At 44.5% G+C, this 17,422-nt stretch overlaps 1 non-coding gene across 1 annotated transcript; it reads left to right on the plus strand.

Moving 5' to 3' along the window:
- Window positions 1-739: 739 nt before the first annotated feature.
- LOC140603244 (5S ribosomal RNA) lies at window positions 740-859 on the plus strand. The gene has a single exon (XR_012006264.1). It is a non-coding gene; the product is annotated as a 5S ribosomal RNA (ribosomal RNA).
- Window positions 860-17,422: the final 16,563 nt, after the last annotated feature.

The following is a 17,422-nucleotide window of genomic DNA, read 5'->3' on the forward strand; positions in this document are numbered from 1 at the left end:
AGACACCACCTCCAGCCTGTGTCTGTGCTCCCCAGGACTAGCACCAAATGAAGAGGATGGGAACACTCATGGTTATCAGAAGGGCACAGAGAGCCACCTGCTCATCAAATGGAGGAGCTGTGAAGTTCCTTGTTCCTTTGACACTCTGAGTCCTTCTCCACCTTTGTGAGAAGCAGCAAGCCAGTGAGGTGACGCTTGCAAAGAACCCTACACTAGAGTTCTCATTCACACCCCAGCTCTGATGCCTTTATTAACTCATTTAACCAATATTCTGCTCAACTCTGTGCAGAATGATAGATGACCCGGATGCTTCCATTCCAGTACCCCAAGTTCTCCCAGGATGGATAGCAGGGCATCTCGCTCTACACAGTTAACTTCAGCAAGCATGGATTGCTTCACGTGTGAAGGCTGAGGGTTCCATTGCCCATATGGAATGATTAGAGGAGCCCTGTCCCCAAGCATGCCTCCCACTTGGTCCAGGAGCCCTAAACGTAGACTCATCTCTTTAGATTCCTCGTTAAATACCCCTATAGAAATGGCCTGGCACAGTTATCAGCCATTAACACCTTAGCATGATGTTTCCAGATGACAGCCACGTATGTGCTGAGGGTTGTGCTAGATGCCTTAAACAGAGTCTACCTATAACCTGAAAACATTCTAGCAGGGTCTTACCATCCAACACACACACACACACACACACACACACACACACACATCTTTTTTTTTTTAGATTGAGAGAGTCTACGGCCATACCACCCTGAATGCACCAGATCTTGTCTGATCTCCTAAAGCTAAGCAGGGTCGGGCCTGGTTAGTACTTGGATGGGAGACCACCTGGGAATCCCGGGTGCTGTAGGCTTTAGATTGAGAGAGAGAGAGAGAGCAGAGAGAGAGGCAGACAGCAAGAGAGAGAGAATCCTAAGCAGTATCCATGCTGAGCACAGAGCCTGACATAGGGCTCAATCTTATAATCTTGAGATCATGATCTGTGCTGAAATTAAGCATTGGACCCTTAACCAACTGAGCCACCCAGGTCCCCCAACACACACACTTTTAGAGAATCTACTATGAAAAAAAAAATAGAATCTACTATGTACAGAGCATTGTGCTCACATGGTGGATGGTTTTACATATAGTAGATAAAGGTAAATTTTATATGGCCCTGAGTACCATCTTGTAGGAGTGATAAATACATACATAAACAAATATATTACAGTGTTACAATTAATTTATTGCCATGATATGACATTGTACATTTGCCATGACAAATGTACAATGTATTATGTTTGGGATTTAGATGTGCTAAAGAAACCAAGCTAGGACCTAGTCATTCATTAACACATACTTATTGAGCATGAATAGACCCATTCATAGGAGAGGCCACACAAAATCAGACTTTAATGTAAGAACAAAACAGTATATAGAGGATATGTATGCAAGTTAGGATTAAAGAAGTAGAATATGAAGAGAATCATAAGAAATTCTGTTCAGGATAGGATGCAAAAAAGTGGGAAATGGGATATAAAATTAGAAAGATCAAGAGGGGTCAGTAAGATCATGGGAGGTTTTGTATATTATGCTAGAGAGTTGAGACCTTATTTTAGTCAATAGGGAACTATAAATTACTATACTCAAGAATCTGCTTTGTAAGAATTAACCTGGCAACAATGTGTGGAAGCATTTAAACTAAAGACAAGGCAGGAGGCAGTGAAGAAGTTCCTGAGTGCTCTAAGTAAAAAGGAGTAAGGTCATGAGCTGGAAAATTTGACAGTAGAAACAGAGAGGAGAAGAAATACTGAAACAAATTATTGTTTCTGAAATAGGTCACATGAGCTCCTTAGGCCAAGTCCTGAGTCATAGCCCTACCAAGTAGACCACACAGCTCCTAACACAGGGTAGGCACAGGGTAAAGGCCAGGGGTGGATAAATGGATAGATGGCTGAGAGGGAGGAATTAAAGATGGTTAATGTTTGGGGCTACATATCGAGCAACCTCTTTGGAACAGGTTTGAGAACATGAACTATGACGAATCCATGTGTGACTGAGGGAGATGGGGAATTAGAAACTATCTGGATCATGGGACTTGGGGACAGCCGGAGGGGCCTGGCAAGAAGGCAGATGGCAGGAAAGGAGAACAACAAGGGGCTGATTCTAGGCTGCCTCTGGAAATAGACCATGCAGACAAAATACTCTATGGCTTGGAGGGAGAGGGGGGGTGGACCCCTTCAAAGACCAGTAAGTGAAGAGGAGGCTGATAAGCACTGCATCAGGACAAGTCCTGCGGTGAGACACCGGTCACAAAGACAATCATAAATTCCAACAGGCATGTACAGGAATTCCCATTTTGCCACTCAACCAACCACTCAAGAGGGTTACGTTATTAGAGATTTCTATGTCTAGGTTTGTTCATCAATAAATAGTGATAATCTTATCAAATAGGGTTATCCAGGGGATGGAAGAGATGGCAGCTGTCCACCAAAAACTCTCACTCCCCCAAAACTTTGTAGAGTATGAGTTGTTACTGAGAGGAAACTGTCCGGCTAGGCGCTGCACTTCCCCTTGTGGTCAAGTATTTCATGTTTTGGACAATGGAATGTGAGCAGAAATGACACATGCCTCTCATGGCCAGGATTTTTTTAAGGGGCAAGAAAAACTTCTCTACTTACTTTTCCCCAACTGCCTACTGGGTGCAGATGATCTTGAGATCCTAGAGAATGTGGATCAGCACCATGGACAAGGCCTTGGCGGCCAGCCCTTGCATAAAGGAACGCTGTCCTGGGATCAGAGCTCTGGCATTGGAGGGCTGGCTGTGTGGACAAGACTTAAGCCTCTTTGGTGTTGAACCACTGCAAGTCTGTGGTTTATTTGCTACTGCAGGAGGCCTTGTGCCCACAAATGCAGTAAGGATTACAAGATAAGTAACAGAAAAAAGCGTGTAGTCTTTGAGCTACTCATGGTAAGTACTCAATACAAAGTAGCCAGGAAAAAAGGAAGAAGAGGACAAAGAAGAAAAAGAAGGAGGAGGATGAGGAGGGGAAGAAGAATAGGGGGAGAATGAGGAGGAATAGGAAGGGAAAAGAAAGAAAGAACTTGTGGTGATGAGCAGAGAGAGTGGCTTGCCCTGAGAGAGCTGCTCCAGGCAGTACTGAGTCTGGTGGCTCTTCCTGTCTATTTGGACACTGAAGCACAGGTCTTAACCTAGTAGAAGTGAAGATAGCTTTCAGAATCTGAAGAGAGGAACACTTTCATAGGAATGAATGAATGAATGAATGAATGGCAGTTTGTGGGCCTCCTGAGCCCTTTATTTGTACAACTCACACACACACACACACACACACACAGGCTCCCTCTAATCTCCACCCGACATATAAATGCTCACCCATCTCCCCCACCCTAAGCCATGGTAAGAACTCTTTGCTTGGAATTCGAAGCTGCTGACAACCTCCTGGCTGTCTCCTGGCTCTAGGGCCCACCTGCCAGGCCTCTTCTCTGCAAGAGGCAGAATGATGTCATCTTGAAAGATGTCCAATCCCCCAAACCTAAGAATATGTTACCTTACCTGGCAAAAAGGATTCTGCTGATCAATTAAGTTAAGGATCTTAAAATGTAAAGATTATCCTCGACTATCCAGGTGAGGCCAACGGAATCACAAGGCTGCCTAAAAATGAAAGAGGAAAGCAAGAAGTTCAGAGTGACAGAGAAGATGTAACAAAGGAAGCAAGGTGACAGAATCAGAAAGAGACTTGAAGATGCGCTTACGCTGGCTTTGAAGATGGAGGAAGGAGACCGTAGGCAAGGAACACAGGTAGCCTACAGAAGCTAGGAAAGGCAAGGAAACAGACGCTCTCCCCTGGAGCCTCCGGAAGGAACCAGCCTGCCCACCGCCTGACTTCAGCCCCATGAGACAGACCCAGGGCTTCTGACCTCCAGAAACAGAAGACAACCCATACGTGCTGTTTGAAGCCACTATGCTTGTAATGATTTGTTACAGCAGCGATAGGAAACTAATACACCTCTAAGGAGCCAGCCCTGGGGCCTGACTGCTGGGCTCCTCCCTGCCTGGCTTGCTACACTGGCCACACCGAGATAAGAAGCCACTCTGGGTTTACAAGCCTTAATCCCTAGAGCAGAGGAACAAGTCCTCATAGTGCTGTGCAGCCTCTTCACCGCACAGCTGTCCAACTCTGTGATCCAGCCGTTATCCATCATGGGCCAAACCAACCTTGACGGTGCTCCAGATAACACCAGCTCTATTAACTGGGAAATAACTTCTCAGCAACCTAAAGGATTTCAGTCATCAGATTACTAATCCATTACTGGGAAGGCTTGACGTTTTTTCTTAAGTTCTTCACTGGGTAGCCAATTAAGCAGAGGGCATCTTAAGATAACTATGTTTTAAGATAACTATGAAACATCTACATCCTCTAGATTTGTTTTATGTGCTAAACAATGTAATGAAGGAGTTTCCAAATTCACTCCACACGTTAACAGATGGTAATGAGCACATAATGGCATCTGGACCCACATAATGCACCCCCTGAAGTGGAACAAGGCCCTCCCCATCCCCCTTCCACTGCTGACACAGGAGTGGCAAGGTAGGGGGTGATCATAAGCTGAATTTCATCACCCTCAACACTCACATGTTGAATCACTAGTACCTCAGAATGCAGTTTGGAGACAGTGTCTTTAAAGAGATAATCAGGTTAGAATGGGGTCAGTGGGGTAGGTCTAATCCAATATAACTGGTGTCCTTTTAAGAAGAGGAAATTAGGACACAGACATGCACAGAGGGAAGACCATCTGAACCCGGAGGGAGAAGGTGGCCATGCCCAAGCCGAGGAGAGCGACCTCAGAAGAAACCAAACCTGCCAACTCCTTGATGTCGGACTTGCAGCCTCCAGAACTGTGAGAAAGTACATTTCTGTTGTGTAAACCACCTACCTGTGGTAGCTGGTCAGGGCAGCCAGAGCAAGCTAGCACAGGGGATTGTCTCTAGCAGCACCCTCGAAATTGCACTAAAGATTTCTCCCCTCAGCAAATAGGCAGAAATAATGTACCATGATCCTGTTTCCAATATGTTCAACTCTTCTATAAAAGTAGCAGATTGGTGTCTTATATTCTGTTCATTGCCACCAACTAATTAGGTGGAAAGGGCTACCATTCCTCCAGTGGCAGCCGAGCAGCAGGCCCTGGGACAGCCCCTTTACCTCATTTAGTCCTCGGAGAGCCATTGTCATTCCTTTAAAAACAAACACGCAGACACGCCGGTGAGGCAACCAAGCCTCCAAGCAGTTAATTAACCTGCCTGCGGCCACGTGGACGCTACTTTGTGAAACTGACTCCTAGGTCTACGGGGCCTCCAGCTCGCGGGTTTTCCCAGAATTTTGCACGACGTCCTCCGTGCACCTTATCTTTGCCTTGACAGGGGCCGAGGCCCTGAGGCGGTCTGCAGATGAATAGAGGCCCCATTCCCTCTCCTTCCAGCTCAAGAGCTACTTCTAGGGAGCGGGTGCAGAGTAGTGAGAGGATTCGAAAAGAAAAAAAGCATCCTTTTTTATGTGTACAAAGGAAACAAAACTCCGGCTGCCGGTGGAGGGGGTAGCGCATCCCCCCCCCCCCCCCGGAACGGCGGAGGCGCTGCTGCCCCGCGTGTGGTGCTCGGGCTGTGGGGTCCCCACGCGCCGCCGCAGCGCGCTCCGCAGCTCACCGAGTCCTGAGAGACCCTGAGAAATGGGTTTTATGGCGCCCATCTCCTTGGAGACCTTAAGTAACAGCCCAAAACGTATGGTACAGAGATCACAGGGTTTATCACTTTAGTCGCAGCCTGGTGTTCCGCAATTTATAGTTTTCCTGATAAATTGGGATCCACTCAGGGGAGGGGCAAGAAGGCGGAAGAGTAGGGTCCCCAGGTCACCTGTTCCCACCAAATTACCTAGAAAACCTTCAAATCAACCTGAAAATCTACGAATTCGGCCTGAGATTTAAACTGAGACCAGCTGGAATGCTACAGGGAGAAGAGTTCGGCTTCTATCAAGGTAGGAAGACGGGGAAAAAGAAATAAAGACACAAAGGCCTCCAAGGGGGAGGGGCCCCGCGAGGAGCCGGGCTGAGGCCGGGGTGAGTGTCCCCAGGACAGGAGAGCCCCGTCCCGGAGACGCAGGAGCTGCACCGACCTTCCCGGGCGGAAAGGGGCTCGCAGGGAGTTGGAGCAGGACCCCAGGAGGGCGGGGATGCCCTCGGGCTCCCTGGGACAGTAACAGGGACCTGCGCCCCGGAGAGTGCGCCGAGCTCCCTAAGGGCTGCAGCACGCACTGCGGACCCGGAGCAGCTGGGTGGGGGGGCTCGGGGGTGGCTCCGCGGAGGGGGCTGCGGGGCGGGAGCAGCTCGGAGGGGCTCGGGCGGCGGCTCCGCGGAGGGGGCTGCGCAGCCCCGGGAGCAGCTCGGAGGGGCTCGGGCAGAGGAAGAGGCTCCGCGGAGGGGGCTGCGCCACCAGGAGCGCGAATCCAACAGCGCAGGCCCCGGAGCACTGGGCACCGGGACACAGCCCAGGATCGGGCCTCCCCCCGGGACAGGCAGAGGCCGGGAGGGCCCAGGACAGCAAGGACGCTCCTGCCCCGAGCTGAGCAGATCAGCGGCCCCGCCCCGGAGCCTCCAGGCCCTGCAGACGGAGAACTCCGGAGTTCCTGCCGGAGCTGAATCCAGGGCTCCAGAGCTGGCCGCGCCACTGGGGTTGTTCCTCCAGGGGCCTCACGGGGTAAACAACCCCCACTGAGCCCTGCACCAGGCAGGGGGCAGAGCAGCTCCCCCAAGTGCTAACACTTGAAAATCAGCACAACAGGCCCCTCCCCCAGAAGACCAGCTAGACGGACAAGTTCCAGAGGAAGTCAAGGGATTTAAGGTATACAGAATCAGAAGATACTCCCCCGTGGTTTTTTTTTTTTTTTTCTTTTTGATTTGTTTGCTTCCCCCACCCCCTTTTTTTCATTTCTTTCTTTTTCTTTCCCTTTTTCTTCTCCTTTTTTTCCTTTTTTTTTCTTTTTCTCTTTTCTTTCCTTCTTTCTCTCCTCTCTTTGTCTCCTTTTCCCAATACAACTTGTTTTTGGCCACTCTGCACTGAGCAAAATGACTAGAAGGAAAACCTCACCTCAAAAGAAAGAATCAGAAACAGTCCTCTCTCCCACAGAGTTACAAAATCTGGATTACAATTCAATGTCAGAAAGCCAATTCAGAAACACTATTATACAGCTACTGGTGGCTCTAGAAAAAAGCATAAAGGACTCAAGAGACTTCATGACTGCAGAATTTAGATCCAATCAGGCAGAAATTAAAAATCAATTGAATGAGATGCAATCCAAACTAGAAGTCCTAATGACGAGGGTTAACGAGGTGGAAGAACGAGTGAGTGACATAGAAGACAAGTTGATGGCAAAGAGGGAAACTGAGGAAAAAAGAGACAAACAATTAAAAGACCATGAAGATAGATTAAGGGAAATAAACGACAGCCTGAGGAAGAAAAACCTACGTTTAATTGGGGTTCCCAAGGGCGCCGAAAGGGACAGAGGGCCAGAATATGTATTTGAACAAATCATAGCTGAAAACTCTCCTAATCTGGGAAGGGAAACAGGCATTCAGATCCAGGAAATAGGGAGATCCCCCCCCTAAAATCAATAAAAACCATTCAACACCTCAACATTTAATAGTGAAGCTTGCAAATTCCAAAGATAAAGAGAAGATCCTTAAAGCAGCAAGAGACAAGAAATCCCTGACTTTTATGGGGAGGAGTATTAGGGTAACAGCAGACCTCTCCACAGAGACCTGGCAGGCCAGAAAGGGCTGGCAGGATATATTCAGGGTCCTAAATGAGAACATGCAACCAAGAATACTTTATCCAGCAAGGCTCTCATTCAAAATGGAAGGAGAGATAAAGAGCTTCCAAGACAGGCAGGAACTGAAAGAATATGTGACCTCCAAACCAGCTCTGCAAGAAATTTTAAGGGGAACTCTTAAAATTCCCCTTTAGGAAGAAGTTCAGTGGAACAATCCACAAAAGCAAGGACTGAATAGATATCATGATGACACTACACTCATACCTTTCAATAGTAACTCTGAACGTGAACAGGCTTAATGACCCCATCAAAAGGCGCAGGGTTTCAGACTGGATATAAAAGCAGGACCCATCTATTTGCTGTCTACAAGAGACTCATTTTAGACAGAAGGACACCTACAGCCTGAAAATAAAAGGTTGGAGAACCATTTACCATTCAAATGGTCCTCAAAAGAAAGCAGGGGTAGCCATCCTCATATCAGATAAACTAAAATTTACCCCAAAGACTGTAGTGAGAGATGAAGAGGGACACTATCTCATACTTAAAGGATCTATCCAACAAGAGGACTTAACAATCCTCAATATATATGCCCCGAATGTGGGAGCTGCCAAATATATCAATCAATTAATAACCAAAGTGAAGAAATACTTAGATAATAATACACTTATACTTGGTGACTTCAATCTAGGTCTTTCTGTACTTGATAGGTCTTCTAAGCACAACATCTCCAAAGAAACAAGAGCTTTAAATGACACACTGGACCAGATGGATTTCACAGATATCTACAGAACTTTACATCCAAACTCAACTGAATACACATTCTTCTCAAGTGCACAAGGAACTTTCTCCAGAATAGACCACATACTGGGTCACAAATCGGGTCTGAACCGATACCAAATGATTGGGATCGTCCCCTCATATTCTCAGACCATAATGCCTTGAAATTAGAACTAAATCACAACAAGAAGTTTGGAAGGACCTCAAACACATGGAAGTTAAGGACCATCCTGCTAAAAGATGAAAGGGTCAACCAGGAAATTAAGGAAGAATTAAAAAGATTCATGGAAACTATGAGAATGAAGATACAACCATTCAAAATCTTTGGGATGCAGCAAAAGCACTCCTAAGAGGGAAATACATCGCAATACAAGCATCCATTCAAAAACTGGAAAGAACTCAAATACAAAAGCTAACCTTACACCTAAAGGAGCTAGAGAAAAAACAGCTAATAGATCCTACACCCAGCAGAAGAAGAGAGTTAATAAAGATTCGAGCAGAACTCAACGCAATTGAGACCAGAAGAACTGTGGAACAGGTCAACAGAACCAGGAGTTGGTTCTTTGAAGGAATTAATAAGATAGATAAACCATTAGCCAGCCTTATTAAAAAGAAGAGAGAGAAGAAGACTCAAGTTAATAAAATCATGAATGAGAAAGGAGAGATCACTACCAACACCAAGGAAATACAAACGATTTTAAAAACATATTATGAACAGCTATACACCAATAAATTAGGCAATCTAGAAGAAATGGACGCATTCCTGGAAAGCCACAAACTACCAAAACTGGAACAGGAAGAAATAGAAAACCTGAACAGGCCAATAACCAGGGAGGAAATTGAAGCAGCCATCAACAACCTCCCAAGACACAAAAGTCCAGGGCCAGATGGCTTCCCAGGGGAATTCTATCAAACGTTTAAAGAAGAAACCATACCTATTCTACTAAAGCTGTTTGGAAAGATAGAAAGAGATGGAGTACTTCCAAATTCGTTCTTTGGGGCCAGCATCGCCTTAATTCCAAAACCAGACAAAGACCCCACCAAAAAGGAGAATTACAGACCAATATCCCTGATGAACATGGATGCAATAATTCTCAACAAGATACTAGCCAATAGGATCCAACAGTACATTAAGAAAATTATTCACCATGACCAAGTAGGATTTATCTCCGGGACACAAGGCTGGTTCAACACTCGTGAAACAATCAATGTGATTCATCATATCAGCAAGAGAAAAACCAAGAACCATATGATCCTCTCATTAGATGCAGAGACAGCATTGGACAAAATACAGCATCCAATCCTGATCAAAACTCTTCAGAGTGTAGGGATAGAGGGAACATTCCTCAACATCTTAAAAGCCATCTACGAAAAGCCCACAGCAAATATCATTCTCAATGGGGAAGCACTGGGAGCCTTTCCCCTAAGATCAGGAACAAGACAGGGATGTCCACTCTCACCACTGCTATTCAACATAGTACTGGAAGTCCTAGCCTCAGCCATCAGACAACAAAAAGACATTAAAGGCATTCAAATTGGCAAAGAAGAAGTCAAACTCTCCCTCTTCACCGATGACATGATACTCTACATAGAAAACCCAAAAGCCTCCACCTCAAGATTGCTAGAACTCATACAGCAATTTAGTAGCATGGCAGGATACAAAACCAATGCCCAGAAGTCAGTGGCATTTCTATACACTAACAATGAGACTGAAGAAAGAGAAATGAAGGAGTCAATCCCATTTACAATTGCACCCAAAAGCATAAGATACCTAGGAATAAACCTAACCAAAGAGGTAAAGTATCTATACCCTAAAAACTATAGAACACTTCTGAAAGAAATTGAGGAAGACACAAAGAGATGGAAAAATATTCTATGCTCATGGATTGGCAGAATTAATATTGTGAAAATGTCAATGTTACCCAGGGCAATTTACACGTTTAATGCAATCCCTCTCAAAATACCATGGACTTTCTTCAGAGAGTTAGAACAAATTATTTTAAGATTTGTGTGGAATCAGAAAAGACCCCGAATAGCCAGGGGAATTTTAAAAAAGAAAACCATAGCTGGTGGCATCACAAAGCCAGATTTCAGGTTGTACTACAAAGCTGTGGTCATCAAGACAGTGTGGTACTGGCACAAAAACAGACACATAGATCAATGGAACAGAATAGAGAACCCAGAAGTGGACCCTGAACTTTATGGTCAACTAATATTCGATAAGGGAGGAAAGACTATCCATTGGAAGAAAGACAGTCTCTTCAATAAATGGTGCTGGGAAAATTGGACATCCACATGCAGAAAAATGAAACTAGACCACAATCTTGCACCATACACAAAGATAAACTCAAAATGGATGAAAGATCTAAATGTGAGACAAGATTCCATCAAAATCCTAGGGGAGAACACAGGCAACACCCTTTTTGAACTCAGCCACAGTAACTTCTTACAAGATACATCCATGAAGGCAAAAGAAACAAAAGCAAAAATGAACTATTGGGACTTTATCAAGATAAGAAGCTTTTGCACAACAAAGGATACAGTCAACAAAACTAAAAGACAACCTACAGAATGGGAGAAGATATTTGCAAATGATGTATCAGATAAAGGGCTAGTTTCCAAGATCTATAAAGAACTTATTAAACTCAACACCAGAGAAACAAACAATCCAATCATGAAATGGGCAAAAGACATGAACAGAAATCTCACAGAGGAAGACATAGACATAGCCAACATGCACATGTGAAAATGCTCCGCATCACTTGCCATCAGGGAAATCAAAACCACAATGAGATACCACCTCACACCAGTGAGAATGGGGAAAATTAACAAGGCAGGAAACCACAAATGTTGGAGAGGATGCGGAGAAAAGGGAACCCTCCTGCGCTGTTGGTAAGAATGTGACCTGGTGCAGCCACTCTGGAAAACTGTGTGGAGGTTCCTCAGAGTTAAAAATAGACCTGCCCTACGACCCAGCAATTGCACTGTTGGGGATTTACCCCAAAGAATCAGATACAACGAAACGCCAGGACACCTGCACCCCGATGTTTATAGCAGCAATGTCCACGATAGCCAAACTGTGGAAGGAGCCTCGGTGTCCATCGAAAGATGAATGGATAAAGAAGACGTGTTTTATGTATACAATGGAATATTACTCAGATATTAGAAACGACAAATACCCACCATTTGCTTCAACGTGGATGGAACTGGAAGGTATTATGCTGAGTGAAGTAAGTCAGTCGGAGAAGGACAAACATTGTATGTTCTCATTCATTTGGGGAATATAAATAATAGTGAAAGGGAATATAAGGGAAGGGAGAAGAAATGTGTGGGAAATATCAGAAAGGGAGACAGAACGTAAAGACTGCTAACTCTGGGAAACGAACTAGGTATGATGGAAGGGGAGGAGGGCGGGGGTTGGGGGTGAATGTGTGACTGAGGGGGGCACTTAACGGGATGAGCATTGGATATTATTCTGTATGTTGGTAAATTGAACACCAATAAAAAATAAATTTATTATTAAAAAAAATTGGGATCCACTCAGCTGGTCCATCATATGTGGGATGCTGGAATTGTCTCTTCAGCATCGAAGGATTAGAAATGGGCAGATGGGGGGGATCCCTGGGTGGCTCAGCGGTTTGGTGCCTGCCTTTGGCCCAGGGCCCGATCCTGGAGTCCCAGGATGGAGTCCCGCATCGGGCTCCCTTCATGGAGCCTGCTTCTCCCTCTGCCTGTGTCTCTGCCTCTCTCTTTCTCTCTCTATGTATATCATGAATAAATAAATAAATAAATCTTTTAAAAAAAAGAAATAGATACCTTTATAAAGAAAAAAAAAGAAAGAAAGAAAGAAAGAAATGGGCAGATGCCTTGCTAGAGTGATAACGGTGCCAGGCCAAGCTGTGCACGTCCCGGGCTGTGCATCTGGGCTCCTTCCAAAGAGGGATGAGCTCCCACAGTAGGTTGGTGCCACTTCCTCCGCGTCCCAATACCTTCTAATCCCAGGGGAGTCAGGCTCCGAGTTAGTGATCTCCTGCTTTTGCTAGAAGCTGGCTCAAGACAGACAAACTCAGCACCTTGTACCCCCTTTTTGGGAGGGGTGGAGGGTTCTCTGCTAAAAGGTGCAAATTAAAAAATGCACTTCACGATCTAGCAATAGAGGGATGGCTTTTTGTATAGGACCTAGGAATGCACTTTTCCCTATTTTTCATGGATTACAGTTAAAATAAAATGTGTTATATACACATAATTAATTTGATGCTGTTCGAAATCAGATTTTACAGGCCAGGAACAAAGAACACTTGAGAAAGAGCTATGAGTTTGTGTTCCTGATTTTCAGCCAGTTGGTCAGTCTGTTGACTTAAAAAAATTTTTTTTAAGAAAGGGAAGGGATTTCAATTGAATTTTGTTATTGTTTCTGTTCCAGTTTTTTTTTTTTTTTTAATCAAGCTATATGCAGGAACAGTAACTTTCTTTCAGCTGAAAGTCTGGTATAGATTTTAGCATTTGGACATTGGAGCCCTTTCAGATCCAATCTGGCTGTTAATCTGCAAAGGATGAAAGATTTACACAAAGGGCCTCAACTCTGAAGTGTCATTAAGTTCTACTGAGTCAATAATTCCTGAAAATGAATTTGAACAACAAAGCTCAATAGTTCCATAGTCATTGTTAGCCTGTTTCTGTAGAGGGGAAAGAGGCGGGGGCAGGGCCAGGGCCAGGGGAGAAAAGAAAAGTGCTTGGGTATGAGAGATTGGAAAAAATGGTTAGAGAAGAAACACCCCCTGCCATGAATTCTAGACTTTCCTTCGAGCTAAGCGTCTAGTTTTCTACAGTTAAGAAATGTTTTCCACTGAGTGAATGCACTTTGCAGCTTGGTCTGTGTACCTAGCTTTCTTCCTCATGGGTCTGGTCCTGAGATAAGTTAACACTCCTTTATGATGTCATTGGGATTTCTGGAAAGAGGTGGGGCAAAGCCTTAAATGGACATCCTGTGTTGAGAGTTACAGTATACCGTGCCTCATAACATCATTGGCTGCTGCACAACTGTTCAGAACTTGTTATGTTCAAGGCCCATGCCTGGTCGGTACAAGGTCATGAACATCCTCATGGGAACTTTATCAGGGACAAAGTTAACTATTTCTGATAAATTGAAAGACCACCTGGGTGTTTACTGTTTTATAACCCATAGCAAGATTCTCTTGGGTCTTGTCTCCTGGAAAAGATGCATTCTGGAAATGACTCCTCTGAATGGAAAGGTCCCATTGCAGTGGCCATTCAAATAGAGAGTTAACAAAATAGGGGCAGAAGGATGCAGTGATTGGCCCAAAGGGGCTGTCCTAAAAGTGCCAGGCAGGAAACACTTCTCTTGGATCCTCTTATTCCCACAATAATGTCACAAGGCAAGAATTGCTATGATTATTCCCATTTTATCCATGAGGAAGCTGACATTTAGACAAAACGATTCATGCCAAGAGCCACAAGCCCTAAGTGATGGAAGCAAGGTTTAAAATCAGGAAATCTGCCTCTACTGTGCACATTTCAAGTAGTAGGGCATGCCCTTTGGTGGAGAAAACTGAGCGTATAAAGTTTACCAAACAACTTAAGACCCAATTTGGGGAGCATAATTCATTCATCACTAGGGACTGCCTATAGAGTAATAAAGACATAGGCAGACATCAACACCTACCAACGTATTTACACACAAGAAAAGACCCATTCAAGCTCAAGCATCTTACAGCTGACAGCTAGATGATTTATAATGGCCATTTAACTTTACTGTGAAATCATCAAAAGTGAGGCCTTATTCTATAAAACACCCTCCTCTGTGATATTTTTAATAGCTTTTCCACCCCTTCTTTGTCCCCATTCCTAGGTATCCCTCAATAGCTAATCCCTTCCTCTAGTCACTGGTTCCTCTCACCCTGAACACTTCCAATTACTAAATTGTTCACTGGAATAAAACAACCTCCCAGACCCTCTAGAGTAAGCCAGAGAAATGTAAATCATTGCTGCAAGAGATGGCCTCATCTTAAAACAAGTCAAATACACACAGGCCTCACACCCTGATTATTTCTTAGAGGTGAGCCAGTCATCTGTTGGAGCTATTCTATTTCAATCTCTCTCTCTCTCTCTCTCCCTCTCTCTCTCAAGTAAAACTTCCACCCATGCCCCTAAATATAGACAAGCACAGCCAGGAAAACCATTAAAATGACAATCAACTATTTGAAGGACCAAGGGTCCTTTGAGTTCTCACCATGGTATAAAGTAGCCACTTCCTGGAGAAGAAATAGTTAGGGACCTTCTGTGACCAGAGGAGAGAAGTTATGACCCATGTTCACCAGCAGCCATATCTGGCCTTCCAGTCCAAAGTCACACTTCCCCATCAGTGGGGAAATGGGGGAGTAAGGCTACACATCCAGGCCTTTGTAGTTGATATCTTGCTCGGAGCCAAGGCCCTCCCACACCCATCTTCCTGGAATTAGTTTCTCTGTCCAGGTATAAGAAGAGTAGTTTGAAAGGCCAGTTATCTCCTCATGTTGGAAGAGAAGGCCAGAGACCCATCACCAAAAAAGCCTCTTCTTTCTGACATTTTTCTGTCAGCTTTTCCCATACACTCTGGGCTTTCCATGGAGGGCCAGTATGATATGGTCCTCCCAGCCTCGGGAGATGACTCTGATATGGATTCAGATAATATATTCGGTCCTTTAGCAAAGATCTAAAGGGAGTAATTTTGATGTAAGAAAAAATGCTAGTAAGGATTAAAAACACCCAAGACCTACTCCTCACCACAGCAAGAAGTTCACGGACTGGTGGGGGAGAAGGATAAACAGAGTTTTATACAAAAATACATGGAGTACATAGATTTCATGGGCACAGACAGGTTGGGGCAGCAAATCAAGGCAGGGCTAAGAGGAAGCACCCGGGGTGAGGATTAAACTGAGTCTTAAAAGAGAAAAGAGTAAGGGAGACCATGGACAAATGGCCCAATAATTATTCTTAACTTAGAAATAACATAATTGTTATAAGCTGAACTGTGTCTCCCCCCAGATTCATATACTGAAGTTCTAAACCCAGTACCTCAGAATGTGACTGTATTTGAGATAGGGCTTTTAAAAAGTTTATTGATGTAAACTGCGACCATAGAAGTGGCCCCTAATCCAATATGACGGGTGTCCTTAAAAAGAAGAGGAGATTAGAACAGAGACACACAGAGGAAAATGTGAGGACCCTTGGAGAAGATAGCATGTTTAGTCAAGGAGAGAAGCCTTAGAAGAAATCAACCCTGCTGACACCTTGATCCTGGACTTCTAGTTTCCAGATCTGTGAGAAAATAGAGGTCTGTTGCTTAAGCCGGCCAATCTGTGTACTTTGTTATGGCAGTCCTAGGAAAGTAATATACCCTCTAAGAGAGAGACTTAAAAAAAAAAAAAAGGTGTTCTTCATAAGAGCAGTGATCTTGCCTCCTTTGTTTACTTTTCTATTCTAGCACTCAAGAATGACGTATAGGCAGGTGCCCCATAAATGTCTGTTCCCTGAATATCCTAAGCACACCTGGCCTCAGGACATTTGTATTTGTTACTTACTCTACCCCAATATTCTCACCCTCCCATCTGCATTGCTCACTCTAGCTCTTCCTTCTAATCATGACCAATGTCTTCTCTTTATTTGAGCTTTTCTCAGCACCTACCACCTGACATATAGTACATGGTTATCTGTTTACTACCTTCCCCCCACTCTTCTACCCCCAGTGGAATATAAATTCCATGAGAATAGAAATGTTTGCTTGTGTGCAGTTATCTTCAGAAATTAAACAGTACCTGGCACATAGTAAGCACCAACAAATACTTGTTAAACAGAGGAATGCCTGGTTCTTATAGTTGTATACACCCTCAAAGCTACCCCATCCCTTTGCTTCAGTTCTGTGTTCATTAAACCACCCTGAAGCCCTAATTCAGTGATCTTAATACCAGGAAGAGATTTCTCTGAAGAGTGACTTTTTTTTTCCTTCTTTTTTCTATTTTTCCAATAAGACCTATAAAACAGACAGGGGGTTCTTAAAAGATTTTATTTGTTTATACCAGAGAGGGAGAGCAAGCAGGGGGAGGAGCAGAAGGAGAAGGACAAGCAGACTCCACACTGAGCGCAGAGCCTGATGTGGGGCTCAATCCCAGAACCCTGAGATCATGGCCTGAGCCAAAACCAAGAGTAGGGCACTTGACCTACCACCCAGGCACCCCAAACAGACAACAGTTTCATAGGTGAGTTCTAATTAATGTGGAAGGGTTCCCATTGTCCATAAGGTCAAGGCCAAATCCTTAGTTCATCGTATATGCTCTCCATGATCAGGCTCCTGCCTCCCTTTCCTCCACCTTCACTCCCACTACTCTCTACCTCCTGCTTTAGATTTTGGTGTTTTGAGCAACTCATGACTCACCCAATACTGAATGGGAACTCCCCTGTGCCCAGCATACTAGCTTCCTGCAGTGACCTTTGTATGTGCTGTTTCTTCCCCTTACCAACCTCCCTCTGGCTTTCCCAAGTATTCTTTCAAGGGCAGATTATCAGAGCTGAGATTCAGACACAGAGGACCAAGGAAGATCAGAGAGGACCACTAGGGAAGCAAATCTCTGGGTTTCACAAGAGCTTTAAGGTCATGAAACCTGTCCACAAAGAAAATAAAGGAGACTAAAGACCCCTACTTTATTTATTGTATATGGCCACTTCATGTTCGTTTTTTGCTTGCATTGCTCTTCATATCTGTCCCCGTCAATGTTTGAAGAGGTAAAAATGATGTAAAAAGTAAGAGATTGTGGTAATTTAAC

The sequence above is a fragment of the Canis lupus genome, chromosome 13 (genome assembly GCF_048164855.1).
Source record: "Canis lupus baileyi chromosome 13, mCanLup2.hap1, whole genome shotgun sequence".
Classification (NCBI taxonomy): Eukaryota; Metazoa; Chordata; class Mammalia; order Carnivora; family Canidae; genus Canis; species Canis lupus.